This window comes from Protopterus annectens, chromosome 4.part0 (assembly GCF_019279795.1).
Source record: "Protopterus annectens isolate FY-2018-M chromosome 4.part0, PAN1.0, whole genome shotgun sequence".
NCBI classification, from domain to species: domain Eukaryota; kingdom Metazoa; phylum Chordata; order Ceratodontiformes; family Protopteridae; genus Protopterus; species Protopterus annectens.
In genome coordinates, this window is record NC_056733.1 from 1,004,599,381 (window position 1) to 1,004,618,631 (window position 19,251).

A 19,251-nucleotide genomic window follows, 5' to 3' on the forward strand; every position below is an offset into this window, starting at 1 on the left:
AGCTTTTGACACAGTAACGCATCAACTACTACTCATCAAACTCTCCACTTATAATCTGAATGCCTCACCACTATCATGGTTCCACAGTTATATATCTAACCATCAACAGGCTACTAAATGGGGAAACGATCTCTCTCCACTACTACCAGTCACCACGGGGGTACCCAACGGCTCCATACTTGGGACCCTCCTCTTTACCATATTTACCAATAACCTCAATACTGCCACCAAACATGCCACCGTCATCCAATATGCCGACAATTCCTCTCTTATCTGCTCAGCCCACTCCCCTAAAGCACTCCAACACAAAATGCAAACCTCCTTCCAGGACATGAAAACTACCTCACCAGCCATCAACTCATCCTCAACCCAAACAAAATCAATCTCATGATATTTTCTAACAATTCATCCAAACCCAGCACACCACCCTTCTCTATAACCTCCTCCAATGGTACAATCATCGAACCCACCAATCAGACCAAGCTACTTGGCATTGCCATAGACAATACACTAAAATTCGATAAACATATCTGCCTGAAAATAAAAAAAAGTCCACTCCAAACTCGGCACTCTCTATAGGGTTAAACCCTATCTGACACAGAAAGCTAGAATTGGAACTGCAAGATCACACTTGCTATCCACCCTCCTCTACAGCTCTCAGATATTTACCAACCTATCCAAAACTGACCTCAACAAACTAGAGTCCTGCTATAACAAAATAACTAAATTTGCCACCAATCAACCCCATAAAACCCATCACTGCACAGCTCTCCGACAACTCATCTGGCTTGAACTCCACAACCTATTAGCAATAAATCAACTTTCTTTTGTCCATAATATCATATACAGCCCCACAGACTGCCCGGCTCTTTCAAAGCTAATTCAACCTAACTCTAACTGTAGGCTCCTTAGGTCATCCAACAAACTAATGCTAAAAGTTGCCCAGCCTGACAACTATCACGGCTATTCCCTCTACTCCTATAAAATAGCCAAGGACTGGAATCATCTATCTCAGCACATCAAAAAAATCCCAACCTGTCCACATTTAAAACTACCATGAAAGAGTATCTAAGTACTAATTGGCTTTGTCCCTGCATTTCCCCTGGGTAGTCTCTCTCCCTATTATTGATCATCCCTGGCATGACACTTCCTATTACTGCCCATATATTGCATAACTTGCATACTATGTCTCTATTTTCTTGTGGAACATGATATACTATTGTTAGCTTCAACAGTTCTGATTTGGATTGTCAAGATTGTATACATTATATAGCTAATTTTTCCTCACCTATTTTGCACACTATGTAAAACCTCTGCTATACCTTGTATTCCTAGTTTGAACTTAGAACGTGCATTTTTGTCATATTTGTTGCTAAATACTTGTACTTTAACTAATGTGTTCTGTTAAGGAGCTTTTCTCCCCGGGTCTCCACTGAAAACAGGTTTCCAACCTAGTGGAACACTACCCGGTTAACAAAGGTAAATAAATAAGTAAATGTGTATAGTTCTTATGTTCATAGATTCATAGGTAAGTACTAGGCTATCTGCCCAAGGGCATTTATAAGCCTAGCCAGAGTGTGTTGGCTTTCGTCACCCCCTTAGATTAGTTCCCTGTACCTCTGACCAGCAGAGCCATTAGTTCCCTGTGCCTCTGTCCAGAAGAGCCACTGCAGTGATCCCCAGGTTAAATTTTCTGTTTCCCATCCACTCGTCAAGGTTTCTCTTGAAGAGTGCTAGTGACGGGCTCTGTCTGATGTACATTGGAATCTTGTTCCAAAGCATGGTGAGTCTCTGGGACAGGAATCTATCCCTCCAGCATGTCATATTTATCGCTGTGGTAAGGTTTATATCCCTAGAGCGTGTGGCTCTCAGGTATTTGTTTTTTTTTAGGTGGAGCATATCCATCAATTCTGGGTTGGACATGGCCTTGTATGTCAAGCAGAGATCACCTCTGAGTAAGCAGTATGCAACTAAGTACAGCTGGAGTTTCTTTAGTCGGGCTGCATAGGTCCTCTGTTTGAGGCCAGTAATCCTCTTGGTGAGGTACTTTTGTGGTATTTCCAGCTGTTGCAGGTGTCTTGTAAGGTACATCCCAAATGGGGCATTGTATTCTATAATGGGTCTAATAAGTGATGAGCAGAGAGGCACAATAACTTCCTTTGTTCTGGATGCGAACCCTTTTGAGATTAGGTGAGCCATGTAGAAGGATTTTCTAACCACCTTGGCAATATGATTATCAAAGGAGAGATTGCTATCTACTTGGGTCCCCAGATTCCTTATTACTTTTTCTGTATTTAGGGGACTACCACCTATGTGGTAGTTCATGGGTACTTTGTTTTTTCCAGAGGGGATGACTATGCACTTTTTGGCATTCAGCTTGAGGCCATGATTTTGACACCAGGTATCCGTCTCAGTGAGACCCTTCTGGAGGGTGTCTGTATCAGCCGGAGAATCAATTATGGCCTCTAGTTTGCAGTCGTCTGTGAACTTGGTCAGCCAAAGTCCTCCTGTGCTTGCTTGTACCTTTGAGAAGTATATACTAAATAGGAGGGGTCCTAGGACTGAGCCCTGGGTGACGCCACTTGTAACTGTTTTAGAGTCGGACCTAGAATCTGCAACTCTAACCGTGTGGGTTCTGTCCATGAGCTAATTTGCAACCCATCTCGTGATGTAGGGGTTAATGTTCCGGTTGGTGAGTTTGTCTATAATACCAGAATGGGGAATGGTGTTGAAAGCCTTTGCGAGGTCTAGGTAGGCTTTGTGGACCTCCTTACCCTCATCTAATGCCTTGGTAACTGTCTCAAAGAAGTCCACCAGGTTTAGGAGGCATGATCTGCCCTTAACAAAACCAAACTGGGTGGGGTCCAAATTTTGGAGGTTCCCAATGTCTCTGTTAATGAGTTCCATGATGATGCGCTCCATAGCCTTGCAGACCAGGCTAGTCAGGCTTATAGGGCGATAGTTTCTGGGGTCCATTGTGGCGCCACCATTGTGGAGTGGGATAACTGTTGCTGTGCGCCACTCTGTGGGTACATAGCCTGTAGAGAGGCTGAGTTTAAACAGTGTGTTTAGGTGAGGGGTGAGTTCTTTTTGGAACTCTTGTAAGATACAGCCTGGGACACCATCCGGTCTCTTTGAGGCTGTGTTTTTGGCTTTGGATAGGGCTGTTTTAACCTGTGTGTCAGTGATTGCTGGGGCCTTACATTCTTTTGGTATAGTTATGGGCCCTTTAGGGGGTGAGAGGGGTGTGAAGTTTGCACTGAACCTGTCTGCCAAAATGTTGGCAATATCAGTTGGTTCAGTGTATTTTGTGCTATTCTGCACCAACTCACAGCAGATCTGAGAGTTTCCACTTTGGTTCTTGACATAGCTGAAGAACGCTTTGTGGTTATCTTTGGAGTCCTTGGCAATTTTTCTTTCGAAGCTAGCCTTGGATGATTTAATGAGGGATCATAGTTTCTTGCTGATACTGATCAGGGATGTCTTTCCTTCTAGGGATTTTGCTCTTATCTGTACTAGTTTCCTCCTTCTATTGTAGAGCTTGTTTATGGCAGGGGTCCACCAGACTGGTTTCCTTTTCTTAGAGGAGTGAGTCTTGGTTTTACTTGGGATGGCACGATGATCATAGAGTGCCTTTGTATAGGTTTCAACAGCTTGGACAGCATTGTCCATTGGCGTGGGGCCTCTGAACCTTTCTACCTCGGGCTTAAGCAATGTGAAGTTTGCTTTTGAAAAGTTTTTCACTGTGGTTTTCTTGAGTGGGGTTGGGGGTGGAATATGAATACCCAGAGTGATTAGTCTATAGTCTGATCTAACCAGTGAGGGGTTGATGTCAGGTGTGGAACACCGGTCGCCCATGTTGCTGATGACCAGGTCCAATATGTTGTTCCCTCTGGTGGGGGTGTTGACCAATTGATCCAGGGTGTTCAAGTTTATAAATTCTAGGAAGCGTTGGGCAAGGGAGTTAGTACTTGAGTAGTTCTCCCAGTTAATATTTGGGTAGTTGAAATCACCCAGTATTAGGGTGTTTGGTAGGACCTTTATATTTCCCAGTGTCTCCAGAAATGTGGAATGGGGGTCCTGGGACATGGTGGGTGATCTGTATCAAGCTACAGTTTGGATTGCAGTTTTGCCCATTGTTAGTTGCACTTGGATGATCTCTGATGCATTGTGTTGCACCACTAACCTGGAGGTGTGATTATCCTTGATGAATATGGATACACACCCCGCCATTTGTGTTTCGGTCCGGGTTCTGTGGCCGAAAGGTATGGTATGAGTTATGGCCTGGTAGTGCTGGGGTGCTCTCTGGAGCCTTAAACCAGGTTTCTTTTACTGCACAGATATCAGTGTTCTCCATACTGAGGAGTGCCTCGAGTGCATGCATTTTGAGGTTTAGACTTCTGGTGTTGAGTAGCATTACCCTCAGTTTTTGGTTACTTGTGCTATTTACGGTGGTGGGTTTGTCATTTGAGCCTTGCCTAAAAAAGGCAGTATGGGGGCGGCAAGAGCCTTTGCCAGTATTTGAAAGCCTAAGGGTGACAGGTGCAAGCCATCTCTTGCAAAGCAATGTGGCTGGTCGAGCATGTCATCCCAGGCAGATAGATACTGGATCCCCTTTGAATGATATCAGAAACTTAGCCAGTTGTTGAAGTTGATCATTTTTTCTTTATACTGTGGCATTATTCTTGGTGAGGGCAGGATGGTACACAGGGTCAGGGTCATACCAGCCTGGGCTACATGATCAGAGAGCTCTTCCATGTCTCTTTTCATGTAGTCCAGGGAGGTACGTCTCAGGTCATTCACACCAACATGTACAATGACAGAGTTGTATTTGTACTTGTTCTGGAGTGACCTGAGTGCTTGTGTTATGCGGCGGATCCTGGCGCCCGACAGGCGGTTAACTGTAACCTTCTCCTTGTCCAGCCTAGTTAGTGGGACATCAGTGTGCCTGACTATAGAGTCACCTATTACTAGTGTGTTGGGTATGTTATTTTGCATTAAGGGCTGTGATTGCATGGCACACTGATTATGTGAAGTATGTGTTTCATGGTTGGTGATGGGTTGTGGAGGTTGCGTGGATGTCTGCTTTGGAGGTCTCTGTTGCTTTGCAGATTTTTATTTAGAGCCTCCAAGTATGTTTTCATGCATTTATGTGTGTTATTTGCCTGTGTTGGTTTGTTGTGTCTATTTGAGACGGGTGGTGTGTTGTAAGTATTACCCTTCTCCTTTTGACAGTCAGTTAGAGTCCGGGGTTGAGAGAGCTTTGCCTCCAGTCTGGCTGTATAATTTATTTATTTTTTTATTTTACATTTGTTGACCGGGCTAGTCTAACTGGATATATGTCCATTTTCAGTAGAGGCCCAGGGAGAAAAGCTCCAAGCACTAGAAGTGACAAAGAATACAGTATTTAGTAATTAGTCAAGTTACAGTACATTGTCTGTGTTGGTAAGAACAAAAATAGTAATGTCATTTAGTAGGTTGAAGTTAATATCAATAACAGAGAGATAAACAAAGACAATAATATATAATTGTTTTATATATATATATATATATATATATATATATATATATATATATATATATATATATATATATATATATATATTACAAAGTAAGCATCAAAGAAATAGTATGGAAGAGAAGTGTAGAGAAAGCAAGAAGGGGAATAAGATGTCAGTCAGGGTTAGAGCATGGACAAAGCCAGTGAGATTTAAGATGTTGTTTAAGATGTTTTTTAAATTGGGAAGTAGAAGCAAGAGTGGATAGTTCCTGGCTAGTTTCTCATGTCATCAATCAACTTTTCTTTCCTGCTAGTGTTGGGAGGGTGGCCTAATGGTTAAGGTGTTTGCCTTACAAACACAAGGTGCAGGGCTTGAGTCTCACAAGGGATAATTGGCTAAGCTTAAAATGGCTCGCAAGGGCAGTTAGCTTAGTATGAATCTATGAACCTAAATCATCCTTGTCTTACTTTCACCATAAGATAATACCACAATGGTTTATTTTAATTATGTTATGTATCTGATGAGTTCATAATACTGACTGCAGAAAGGCTTAGCAAATGTAATGTTTTCTGTTTTGCATTCTCTTTTTGTAAATTGTGACTATAGGCAACTGTTGAACTTTTTTGTATATTCTTTGTAAATCTTTGTGAAATTTTGTAATTTTTTTTGTACTTTGGCTCTGGAGCGTTTCTCTCTGGGTCTCCTCTAAAAATGGGTTGCTTTTCCACCCGGACACTACCAGGTTAACAAATGTAAATAAATAAATGAATGAATAACTAAATGAATAAATAAATATAACTTTTGCCCAATGTTATGCTGTTCTGTTTCCTCAGGTCTGCTCCTATTGTTCAGTGTGTACCGTAGCACTGCTGCTTGTGTGAAAATGCTGTGCACTATATTGGGGAGCACCTACCGTAGCACTGCTGTTTGTGTGCAAATGCTGCACACTGTATTGGGGAGCATGTACCATAACCTTGTTGTTTGTGTGAGAATGCTGCACAATGTATTGGGGAGCATGTACTGAAGCACTGCAGTTTGAGTGAGAATGCTGCACAACGTATTGGGGAGCACATACCGAAGCACTGCTGTTTGTGTGAGAATGCTGCACACTGTATTTGGGGAGCATGTACCATAACCCTGCAGTTTGTGTGAGAATGCTGCACAATGTATTAGGGAGCACATACCGAAGCACTGCTGTTTGTGTGAGAATGTTGCACACTGTTTTGGGGAGCATGTACCATAAGCCTGCGGTTTGTGTGAGAATGTTACACAATGTATTGGGGAGCATGTAATGTTGCCCTGCTGTTTGTTTGAGAATGTTGCACACTGTATTGGGAAGCATGTACCGTAGCACTGCTGTTTGTGTGAGAATGCTGCACACTGTATTGGGGAGCATGTACCATAGCACTGTTGTCTGTGTGAGAATGCTGCACACTGTATTGGGGAGTGCGTACTGTAGCACTGCTGTTTGTGTGAGAATGCTGCACACTGTATTGGGGAGCGCATACTGTAGCACTGCTCTTTGTGTGAGAATGCTGCAGACTGTAATGGGGAGCATGTACCGTAGCACTGCTCTTTGTGTGAGAATGCTGCACAATGTATTGGGGATTTTTTCATGTCTCTTATTGTTGGATCATGTAGTTAGTATATTGAGCTAAGGGGGTGTGGGAGCAAAGCCCAAAGGGATGGGTGCAGGGGGCCTTGCAGCATTGCAAAAACAATGTAAAAACATTTTAGATGAGTAAAGCATTTTAAGCATGCTGTCTTCCTAATCAGTTGTGATCAAAGTACTACTTCCAAATTATTCTTCTTGTCATCATTAAAAGGAGAAGTAATAAAGATGTGTACCAGGTGAACTGCATAGTGATAACTTGTTTACCTACAGCTTTTTTTAATTATTTGGCCTCTGTGGGACAGACCAGCATCTACTACCAGTACCACTCCTTGATCTCAGATGGTAGGGTCCCACATAACACCCCACTCCTAAAGTGTGACCCTCCTGTTGTCCGAGAAGAGACTGAGGTATGGCAGTGGAGAGCCATACTTGTGGCCATATGGATTTGTTATTTATATGTATTTCTCATTTCCCTTGTTGAGTGTCTGACATGTGATGGTGAAGGCCATTACGAGTGAGAACTTCATTTGGTCTGTAACCCTGGTACCCCAGTTACTGCATCAGCCATTTAAGTGCACTCTCAATGCATTATCATCAATTTATCTACAGCTTCAACAGAGCTGGTAAAATTCCCCTAACCTGACATACTTATAGCACTCATTAAAAAAAAAAGTTACAGCTAACAGTTGTGCACACAAATCACAGAAATGTAAACCATCCAAAACATCCAGGTATACTGATAACAACTTCCTCCCCAAGCAAAAATCTACATTTACTTTTACAAAACAGTCAGTAAAATAAAATAAATAAATGAATAAAAGTCGTGTCCAGCTTCTCCATTTATTATAAGTTTAAATAGCAACTTCACATACTGCACACACAAAATCCACACACACAATCCGCTCCAAAACAAACTACTTGAAATGAGACTCGTTAACATTAGAACATAAACTGTCAATCCTTAGACAGTCACAAAACAGAATTACTGTCTAAATACATTAAAAATAAACAATCTAAAAATCTTAAGCTCCCAGAGGTTTGTACCTGAAAAGATAAAGGGGGCTAAAAGCCTGAGCTACATATATACATCAGTGGTCTTATCCATGTATTCCTTTTCTTATAGAATCCTTAGCAGAGACAGGTACCTTGCTTATTGTGCAATAAGGTATCCAACAATCCAAGAACTCCTATAGTGCAAAAAAAAAAATCTGAAAATCCAGTTAACACCAGGGTCACAGATTTAAAATCTACTTCTACAAATAAATAAAACTAAGAGAAAGGATGGAGTTCTCATTCAACACCTACACCTTCACTGGAACAAGCAGGACAACTGAATGGATGTTCTCAATTTCACCCTTGTATATCGGGCTTAGATTGCTTTGAAATGAGAGGGAAGGCTTAAAAGTGGGTACTGGAAAAGTGGAAATGGCCTCATGACTCAGTTGCCTTGTAACTCCTATGATCCTGTAACTAAAGTATAACTGTAAATCTTAGCATAATCCTGATTACATTACTAAAACATATGAAAAAGAGCTGTCATCACACAAAAAAGAATAATTAATTTCTTAGTTTGAGACTACAAAGTCACCAATGAGACACCCCATTCACCAAAACCTAAGCAAAATACCTAAAGCTGTATTTAACAAAACTTAGGCAATTAAGGCTGCCTTCTGAAATTCTGTGTACAAAACTGAACAAAATGTAGAAATGCAATACATGGGGTGTGGTTTGCGTGATAATGAATCTTCTGATATCTTGTAGCTTGAGGACTTTAGCATTTTTCATGAGTTACACACCACAGCCCCTTATACTGTCTGTGTGTGTGTGTGTGTGTGTGTGTGTGTGTGTGTGTGTGTGTGTGTGTGTGTGTGCGCATGTGTGCATGTGTGTAACTTTGTTGAGACAGTTTTCATCAACCTATGGCTAACTGAATCTGAATTATCCATTCTCCTTTCAGCAAAATCTCAGGAGCAGGCTATCACATTGGTCCTGTGGGGTGGGGGTCATTGGCAAGTCCAACCCATTCCCATGTTTCTGTCTCATTCTTTTACTTTTTTAAGTCAGGTTTCATTAACTGAAAATGGGAAAAACATGGTACAATAAATACCTACTCAATGTCTTTCAGTGAACTCATACTGCATTTAATGCTAACCTAGTGGTCTTGTTAAAAAAGAAACTGGTATAAAATTGACCAATGTGCATGTCTTGTTACCAGATGAAATAAACATTACATTCCATAATGCCACACTATTATTTTATTTGTGTTGCTGATTTTCTGCTGCTTTGAAATATAGTTCTCAGAAGGTTAAAAGCACGGGTCTATATTAGATCGGCGAACACTTAAAAAAGCGAACGCTGATTGATTGAACTTATGTAAGCGAAAGCTTAAAATATCGAAGTAACAGAAACCCGAATTTTTTCCTAGGGAAAGAATTTGGTTGTCAGTTTTTGTTGCTTCGGTATTTTCAGTGCTGTGGTGGAAAGTTACAGGTCGGGCTCAGGTAAGTGTGCGATTGTGTGGATATGAGTGTTAGGGCGGGTTAGGTGAGTTAGGGTTAGGGCGTGGGTTAGGTATATGTGCAATTGTGTGGATGTGAGGGTTAGGGCGGGTTAGGTGAGTTAGGGTTAGGGAGCGGGTGAGGTGTGTGTGCGATAGCGACGGACTTTAGGGTTAGGGTTTGGGTTAATGTAAGTGGATAGTTAGTGGTGTGTGTATATAGTTTAGTGTAGGGTTAGGTGTAAGATTTTAAGTGTATGTGTGTGGATTGCTGTTTGTTTGGTATGCTTGTGTTGTGTGTATGTGTTTTGGATCAGTGATTATTTTCCCTAGGAAAAAAAATCACTGTTCTGACAGTGCAAGATTGTAAGCTTTCTCTTACATAAGTTCGATCAATCAGCGTTCGCTTTTTTAAGCATTCGCTGATCTAATATAGACCCTAAAAGCACTATGATCATTTTCTGGAGACACAATGTTATCAAAACCTAGTTAACAAATTAAATAAAAATGACACTGTGTATCGCTTAAGGGCTTTAATTGTGTGGCTCTTTTTCTGCTCCTTTGACGAATAGTTTTCTGAATGTTCAAGTCACTGTAATACATTTCTTCAGACACAAATGTTATTAAAATCTAATTGTGCTAAGCTTGGTTAGGTACTTCCTTGCAAAAAAAAGCATTTATCTCTATTTCTTATTATTTCCATCCCCTCAACCATCACTGATTTTTGATTGTTTTCCAAAGATGTTACAGGTAAAACTATCTAAATATGTAGTCATAGGTTCATAGGTAGTTACTAGGCTATCGGCCCGAGGGCCTACGTAAGCCTAGCCAGCAGGATATCTTTTCATTTTTGTGTAAAATCTTGAAGGAATATAGCTGCAGCCTCAAACCACATGTTTTTTGTTGGCAGGGGCATTGATTGTTCAATATGCTTTGTAGTTCTTTGTCAGCTGTCAGAATTTAAATGGATGACCGTTTAAACAGAAATTGAAATGCTCACAACTCCATGCTAAAGCATTATTTTTCTGTCAAAATCTGTTGTCTGTAACTGCTAGAACAATTATTGCATAAGTTATTGTTATTTTACTGTGATGTTTTTATGATAGTATGAGACCATTACACACACAGGACTTGGCATCCACTGTCAATTGCATTTCTTTACCTGTGTCAAACTACATCATGTTTGCAATGCTAAACAGTTACTTTTTCTCCAATGTTTTGATTCATCCTAGACTTCAGAACTTAAGTTGACCTTTTAGTTAACTAATTTATATTTTCTGTTACAGCTGTGAAAGCTGGAATAAAGTTGGCACGCTATCATCCACAGAAGACTTTTTGCTTCTATAAAGACTTTTGGTGGAGTGCCCAGTGGTTTATAGCAACTTTCTCTGAGTCAAATGACAGATTGTTAGCAAGCTTTTTATGAAATGTACAGGCTAATACATACAAAGACAGGATAGGTGTCAGCTGCAAAGAGCTTTGTACACTCTAGCAGCAGGAGAAAATAGTTTTTCAAAACTGATCCACTATTTGAACTGACATCTTACAAAGCATTGAAAATAGTGAGACCCTACCACGTTTCAGAAATACTTACATGCTCATTTCACAGAAAGATGTACGTGTAATTGCACAAGGAGGAGCAGGTTGCTCCATTTATTTACTAATATTATCTGAGCTTATGAAGATTTCGGATTTCGGTATATGTTAGGCTGAATTATGCAAAAATAGATAATAATATGCAGCATTCTTGGATTCATTGGTGTATCAAAAGGTAATATTGACTGCTGTTGCTCATTTTTAATTATTTATTAATTCTGTTTTATTCTATTTAAATGGGTTTGTTGTGCTATTCCAATGATTTGAACAAATCCATATGTCCTATATAAATGTTTTTGTCTAGTCTGAAGAACCTATCACTATTTGTAAAATCCACTTAGGTTGCTCAACATGCTGTCAGTATTCTGTTTTGTAATTTATATATTTTGATTTGACATTTGTTAAGATGATAGCTTTTTTGTATGGCGTTTTTTGTTTTTCACTGATACCCTAGGTCATGACTGAAAATGTCTAGCTGTTGGACCAGTTCACTTACTCAATTAACAAAGGAAATAAATTCATGTAAAAATAAAGTTATATACTGAGCAAATTAAATCAAAACATAAAATTCTATAAACAATTTTTGAACATATTTTTGTTCAGAACTGAACCATATTTTCTCATTCTCTGAAATGCTATCAGAGTATCATCATCAGCATTTGGATTTCATCATAAAAAATCATGACATCACTACTTAGTACAAGTTGTAGTATTTGTCCATTTAGATTTTGAAATTCTTCAGCAGCAGAATTTATGCTGAGGTTCAGCCTCTTGTATTATCTTGGACCCGTATATGTTGTGAATTAAACGATACGTACAGTATTTGAATGAATCTTAAGTTAATAATACCATCCATTAAATATAATTTGCAAAGCAAATCCTGTTTCTAGTGTCTAAAGCATGGAACATGTTGGGTAGGGTGGGGGTAAGCAGATAATGATGGCTCACTTATCCTGGGGGAGGGATTGGTAGTCCAAGTTCACCAATCGCCACCACCATGCAGGTGAAGACCTGCAAGCAACAAAAGGTTGCAGCTCTGACAGCTGTATTGCTAAACATGTACCACAAAAAAATAAAATGTCTATACATCTCCTGTTCTGATGTACCTTCCTAATTTTTCCATCTTACACTGTGAATTACTATGCATTTGAAATTGAAATTTTATGTACTGTAAACTGAACTTCCATGTATTTTAAACTGTCTCTAACTGGAGCTTTTCTCCTCGGGTCTCCACTGAAAATGGGTGTTTGGGCCAGCTGGACAAACCCAGTTAACAAATGTCAATAAATAAATAATAATAAATAAATAAATAGGGGTTGTAGACCAGGGATGTGAGCTTGGTCCAGCCAAGCCAGTGATGGTGCCCTTCATTTGCATAAGGAAGCATAGGTTTGAGGGTATAGTTGGGCCTTCTGTGGTAACGTAGCTGCTCATTTCAACCACCATGGGGTGGGGTTAAGGCATAAGCAGAAAAGGCCCTGATGGTTTGTTAGAACTATGGCTCTGTGATTGAATGTCACCTGTCAGAGAGCAAATGATCAGGGAGTGGCTGTCATCTTGAAAGGAATGAATGGGCCACTAGATTACAGGGAGATGATGGCCAGAAAGCATCAGGGAACAAAATATTACTACTACTAATATTATTCATTAATAAAACACAGTTGTTTCTATCAAATCCTGAATAATATCATCATCCGTCATGGTTTTTTGTCTCTTTCTGACAGTTTCAATATTTGCATGATAGAAAGCTCCACATATTTTAACTTCATCAGGATTTGTAGTTTTGTTGGTATTACAGTATTTATAAACACTGAAGCAAAAAAAAAACAAAACAAAACAAAGACTTCATTCCAACATGTCCACCACGTCTAACATACTAAGTTCTGCTTCTGCTTTGTTTCTTTTGTGGAAGGGATACCTTCTTTAATGTAGACAAACTTGTAATACCGTACTGTCTCTAATCAACTTGTTCTGAATGGTCCTAAGCCTTTCTGTGCTCTATGTCTTTCTCGTCATTGTTGGGAGGAATCTTTTTGTTTAGTGATACTCTGCAGTGGGGATGATAATTGGATTGGCAATTAAACTACCTTTTTATGTATTTCAGAAAGTGATTTAGGAAATTTGCACTGGGAGCAAATTTCTTGAATCCATTTTGAGAACACAGTGATATACAGTTATGACTGGAAACTCAATTATAACTGTTTGTAGCACAGGGAAATTTAGCTCATCCAAAGCACTAAAAAGGAATAAGCATAAAATGTTTTACAGATTTGGAATCTGTAATACAGTTATCACAGGCAATGGGCCAAAGCAAAGTACCTCTCTGAGCAATAGACACCTTTAAAAGCTTTTAATAACGTTACCTTGTCTCTTTTTTTGCATGACAGCATGAAGAGTCTTGCAGCTTTTAAAGCTGTTAAACATTTCTAGTGTGCTATTTTCCAGTCTGCACTGTATGTTACAGTGTAAGACCTAAGTACAACAGCTGTTAGAGGTACTTAATAAGCTTATCCTTTGGCCAGTTTTGGACTGTAAACTGTGAGCTCCGTGTATTACAAAATATTTAGTACTTTTAGATGAGCTGTTACTATTCTGTAATGTGATGATCAATATTTCATTGTAGTATCACAGAATCATAAAAAAATACAAAGTAATTGAGCCATGTGGCTATTTACACCTTGCTGCTACCCACTCTTAAACCTTACCACCTATTTCAAGGAATAACAGGGCAGCCAAACCTGGAGTGAATTTATAAGTATTCATCCTTTTATCTAATTCCTTCATAAATGATGATAATGTGTCACATTACTTGATCTGGAGAAGTAGATTGTTCCAGAGATGTGACAGTCCTTGCATGACACATCTGTCTCTCAACCATGATGTTTATTGGCTGAAGCAGATTCAGATTGCTGGTTCGACCTTTCACAGGACTGTTTGATTTGTGGAAAATAAGAAGTTTAGGACTTAATGGCTGAGAAGGCAAGGTACAGATCACCACTATGGTGTCTGTAGGACACTGAATACAGGGACAAGGCCTCCAGCCTGTATTGATAGGTCTGTTCCTTTAGTCCTATGATCTTTTCTTGTCAGGAATATTTGCGGTCTGTCTAATTGCTTGTCATTTTTGGTAAGATACATTGCAAAGGGGGAACAAGTATAAGAAACAGTATATTTTCTGTGCTGGAAGGTGTGCTTATCTGGTAATTAAAAGCACTGGTCAGAGGTAAATGTACTGAGTACTTAAAGAGAATGTTTTTAGTCAAAGTCTCAGCCTTGTCTTTGTACTTATTTTGGTTTTACATATTAATTTATTGCATTGATTATAGCATTTGAATCAATACTGACATAAATAGCCATGCTACAATTTGTAGAGTTACGTTCAGTTGCATATTGTGACTTGCACTGTGCAAAAATATACTTTGGAATCACTATTACTTAATTACTTTGCTGATTTTCTGCTCAAAAGAGTGAACTTTATATTTCTGGCATTATATCACATCTGCCTACTTTGCTGTAATTCTTTGTTAACATACACTGCTTACTAGTAAATTGTTTTAACATTTATGACAAACCATCACTTTTCATCTTCTTCTGAGACATCAGAATTGTCTATGTCCCAGTACAATGAGCTGAAGTATTAGCCTTTTTATCTGTCAGTAATATATGCAAAGAATTAGTTGCTTGTCTATTGGCCTGGTGTTTATGAACAATAGTTATAGCATCTAAGTTATATTTTATTTTGTGCTTGCTTCTAGTAATTGTTGCTTTTAATGTGTACCTGTTTATGGATTTATAAGTGAATAGTAGGTGAATGTCCCTAAAGGACCATTTTAAACTAACGAATAACTTGGGGTCAGAATTGGACGCTGCACTTTGTGTTAATGAGAAAAAGATTTTAACCACAAACCTACTCCCTTTCAGTTTAACCAATTCTCTGATATCAGGTTCTGTTCTCCCTAACTAGATTTAGCTATACCTTTAAAAAGTTGTGATTATATTTCTCTGTCACTGTCATTAGTGATTTAGTTCTGTGCTGGCATTCTTACCTAATGGTCATGTATCTAATAATCGTGGAAGTCCTTGGGAAGTCTAAGCCTGCTTTATAGTGCATGTTTGTCTTAAGTTGAAAGTAGTTTATTTTGGTTTTGTATCTGATATTTATCATCTTCAGAAGCTCTTATATCATGTAATTCATGCACATGCCCTCCATTATGTGTAACCTATATTTATTTCTGTTATATTTATCACAGTTTACCATGAAAATGTAGAATGAAGGTTCGGAGAACACGGGAATGTTGAAAGTCATTAGGCTGCTTCCTGTATTGCCAGCCTTCGCTACTGCGAGTGTTCAATGCAGTGAATGACACTGTGCATTTGAACATATGTGGTCAATGTTTTGACTAAAGATTGCAGTACATTGCAGATCAGGAAGTTACCCTTTTCCCCACTGTAGTGTGATCTCGGAGTTGGAATATTTAATTTGCTGGGGGTGTGGTGGGTGCAGGGGTGCTTGCCCCTTGCAAAAATGTTAAGTTACATGATTAGCAATCATGAGCTACAAAATTAATTGTCAAAAGTGCAAATGCAATTTTATCACTAAATGCACTTTGACATTCTGCCCTACTTAATATGCAGGAGGTTTTGTGAAAGCAGTATTTTGAACAGATTACGTTGTGCCGTTCGAACATGTGATGGTAAACCATTTACCACATAGTTACGTTTATTTATATCAATTTATATATTTATTAATATTATAAATGAACAATACATAGTGTTATATCAAAACTGGATGTGAGTGATAGCAGATTCCATTTGTAACTAAAGGCAAGCAAGAACTAACATGTTGTATTGCCTCAAGATGACCAAGCGTGTGAGTACACTTGGTGCATACGGTTGTTGTTCAGAGCAGTTCTAGTTAAGAGTATCAGCTAGATTAACAAAAAACAACATTTATAAGGTGAATTGTAGTAGCATTTAGAAAATAAAAAGAGGTAGATGGAGCGATGTTGATTAGGTTATTATACTATAATGTGACCAAAAGTGGACAATTTTACAAGGATGTTATATTTACAGGCGTTAAAGTTGTTATAAAGGAAGGCTGATTTAAATTATATGAGTATATCTATACATGCAATTGTGTAGATTTTAGAGTCCATACAGGAGATGAGAGTCTGATAAAGGCTCATTCATAAGTTGTTAAAAAAGATAAGGTCTATAAATTGGGTGAGCTGTACTAGTTGTAGATCTTTACCTCTAGCAGTTAACACAAAGGACTAAACATCTCACTTGTAATGAGCTGCTTCTTGATCCAGAGGTACAGAGTTTGAATCTTTCAACCTCCATTTGGCTACTGTGTGCCATTGATCAAGTAACTTAACTAGACAGTGCTCCGGGGCAATTGGGAATCTGGGTTAGGCTTCTTAATGGTCTCCTAGACTGCATACCTAGTAATCACCTATGAACCTATTTATGGGACTAGTAGGAGGGTAAAGGTTGCAATTTAAGGGGTTGGTGAGATGCAAAATTATTAAACAGAGGATGCCGACTGGAGAATGGATGGTCTTTCAGAAATTAGATGAATGTTAGCAGATTTTAAAAATCTATGTTGAAAGCTTTTTTTATTTTGACAAATTGATAGATCCTTAGTAGGTCTGGTCAGTTCAGCATGTTCTGGGAATTTCAAAGGGCTACTAATGGAATGTTTTTTCTACTTTAGTTAAGTAGATTTTTATGTATTTAGTCATTAGGTGTCATATTATTTTAAGCATGTCTTAACTGGGTTAGAGCATTAGTAGGGCTTTGAGTGAGGTAGTGTTGGAAGTTTATTGATGGGTACAAGTAAACGCCAAGGTTCTTATAATTATTCACCTTGGTGACAGGATTACCACAAGAATAAGGAAAATGTAGGTGTAGGGGGATCCACAGTTTTGGGAAGTTCCAAGGGAGCATCAGGTTTTCTCTGTATATCTTAGATTGCTGGTCATATTTGCAGAACCACATGGAGATTTTATTTAAGTTTCTTTGGAGTTCTTTTTTAATAACAACAGCTTCTAGCTTAGAAGTTCATCAACATATAAAGTCACTTTTTGCAGTTGAGAGTAATACTGAGCCATGAAAGGATGATGTACACCTATGGATAAAGCATTAACAATAGTCACATTTATGTGTATCTAAGGATAAAGCATTAGCAATAGCTGCATTTGTTTAGGAGAATAGTTTCAAAGTTCTTATGCACAAATGAAAAGTGCAGTATGAAATCAGTGTAACATCAGAAATTGTAGTTAAATTGAGATTTGGTGGGTAAAAGGTTCACACAATGGTAGCCAAACTGATGAGATTTTGAAGCAACAGCAGGGGATGGCCGTAGTGATGAGAGTCCTGTTGAGGAAGGAGCTGGCAAGAGTCAAAAAGTTAGAACACTAATCAATGCAACCAGAAAGTGAGATTAAAGAGCTAAAGAAAACTACCAAGGTTATAATCTTAAAGTGGGAAGCTGTGAAAAGCAGAAGTCATAGAGGAAATACCTGCATTGGAAGGTCTGCATCATGCTATCTTCACGTAATGCTGGATTAAAGCAATAATGATAGCACTGCAACATCTGGGCTGCAAGGTGGTTCATACATACAGTGGGAAAGCAATCATTGGTTATTAAGTCAAGGCACATGACGTTGAAGGGACTCAGCAACAGATGCAAATGGTTGCTAATGTGGCAAGTTGCCCTGTACCATGAGAAAGAATGGAGTGGCTGCAGTAATGCTTTATTTTCCCTTTTTGAGAGTATGTGGAATTGGCAGGACATTTGTGCTGGTACAGTACTGGAGGTGATTCACATTTATACAAAATTTATAGATGGAATTCAAAAATGGTAGTTGCTTTGTAGGACAGTGAGTCCCACATCACAGTGCTAGAACTGGCAAAAGAGGGTGAATGTATAATTGAAGAAGAGAGACAGATGGTGATGGGCTGGTCTTCCTTACAAGACAAGGATAGAGTGATAAGCAATGTGGGAGGAGACCAGTGGAGTTGTAGTAGTAAACTCCAACAGCAGTCAAATTATGCAAAGGTCAGTAAACACCTGGGGAATGTTAGCAGTTCTCCAGCAACCAGGGAGAGTGACAAGACAGCAGTAAAAAGTACTGTTATGTTATGAAAACATGCCAGGCTTAAGTAGGTCCCTATTGAAAGATATGACGCAAGTAAAATGGACTTGGAGAAATCTGGACACTTAAGCATAATTTTTATGAGGCACATGAGGAAGAAGAAACCTGGTGACCAGGTCCCAGAAAGAAACCTGAGAAATCTGAATAAGAGAATAAAGAGCAAGGGGGATAGACAGGTGAAGAAGATGAGGTAGTAGAATAGACCACTCTATGAGGAGCTCCACACCAGCAGCCTGACTGACTTCTTCAAATCAGTCTCCAGAGCTGTGGACGGGGGTAAGGCAGTCCACACAGCCTATCTGGACCTCACCAAGGCCTTTAACACCACCCCCCACTCTGGAATCAAAGATAAACTTACTAAGCTGGGTATAAATTCCTACATCACTCGATGGGTTGCTAACTGACTTACTGACAGAACCCAGACTGTAAAAGTATCCGACTACAAATCCAGCTCTAGACAAGTGACAAGTGGAGTACCTCAGGGTTCAGTCCTGGGACCACTCTTATTTGGCATCTACTTCTCTGAAGTACAGGCCAACACTAAGGGACTCTGTCTAACAAAGTTCGCAGATGACTGCAAACTGGGAGCCATTATTGTATCCCCAAATGATGTGGATAGTCTACAAAAGGGCCTTACAGAAACAGATGCTTGGTGCCAGAGACATGGGCTCAAGCTTAATGCCAAGAAATGTAGTTATCTCCTTTGGGAAAAAACATGTACCCATGAATTACCACATAGGTGGCAGTACACTAAACACCAAAAGTGTGATGAGAGACTTAGGGACACAGGTGTACAGTGGTCTCACCTTCGATAACCACATCGCCACAACAGTCAGGGAATCCTTCTATGTGGCACACCTCATCACTAAGGGCCTTTCATCC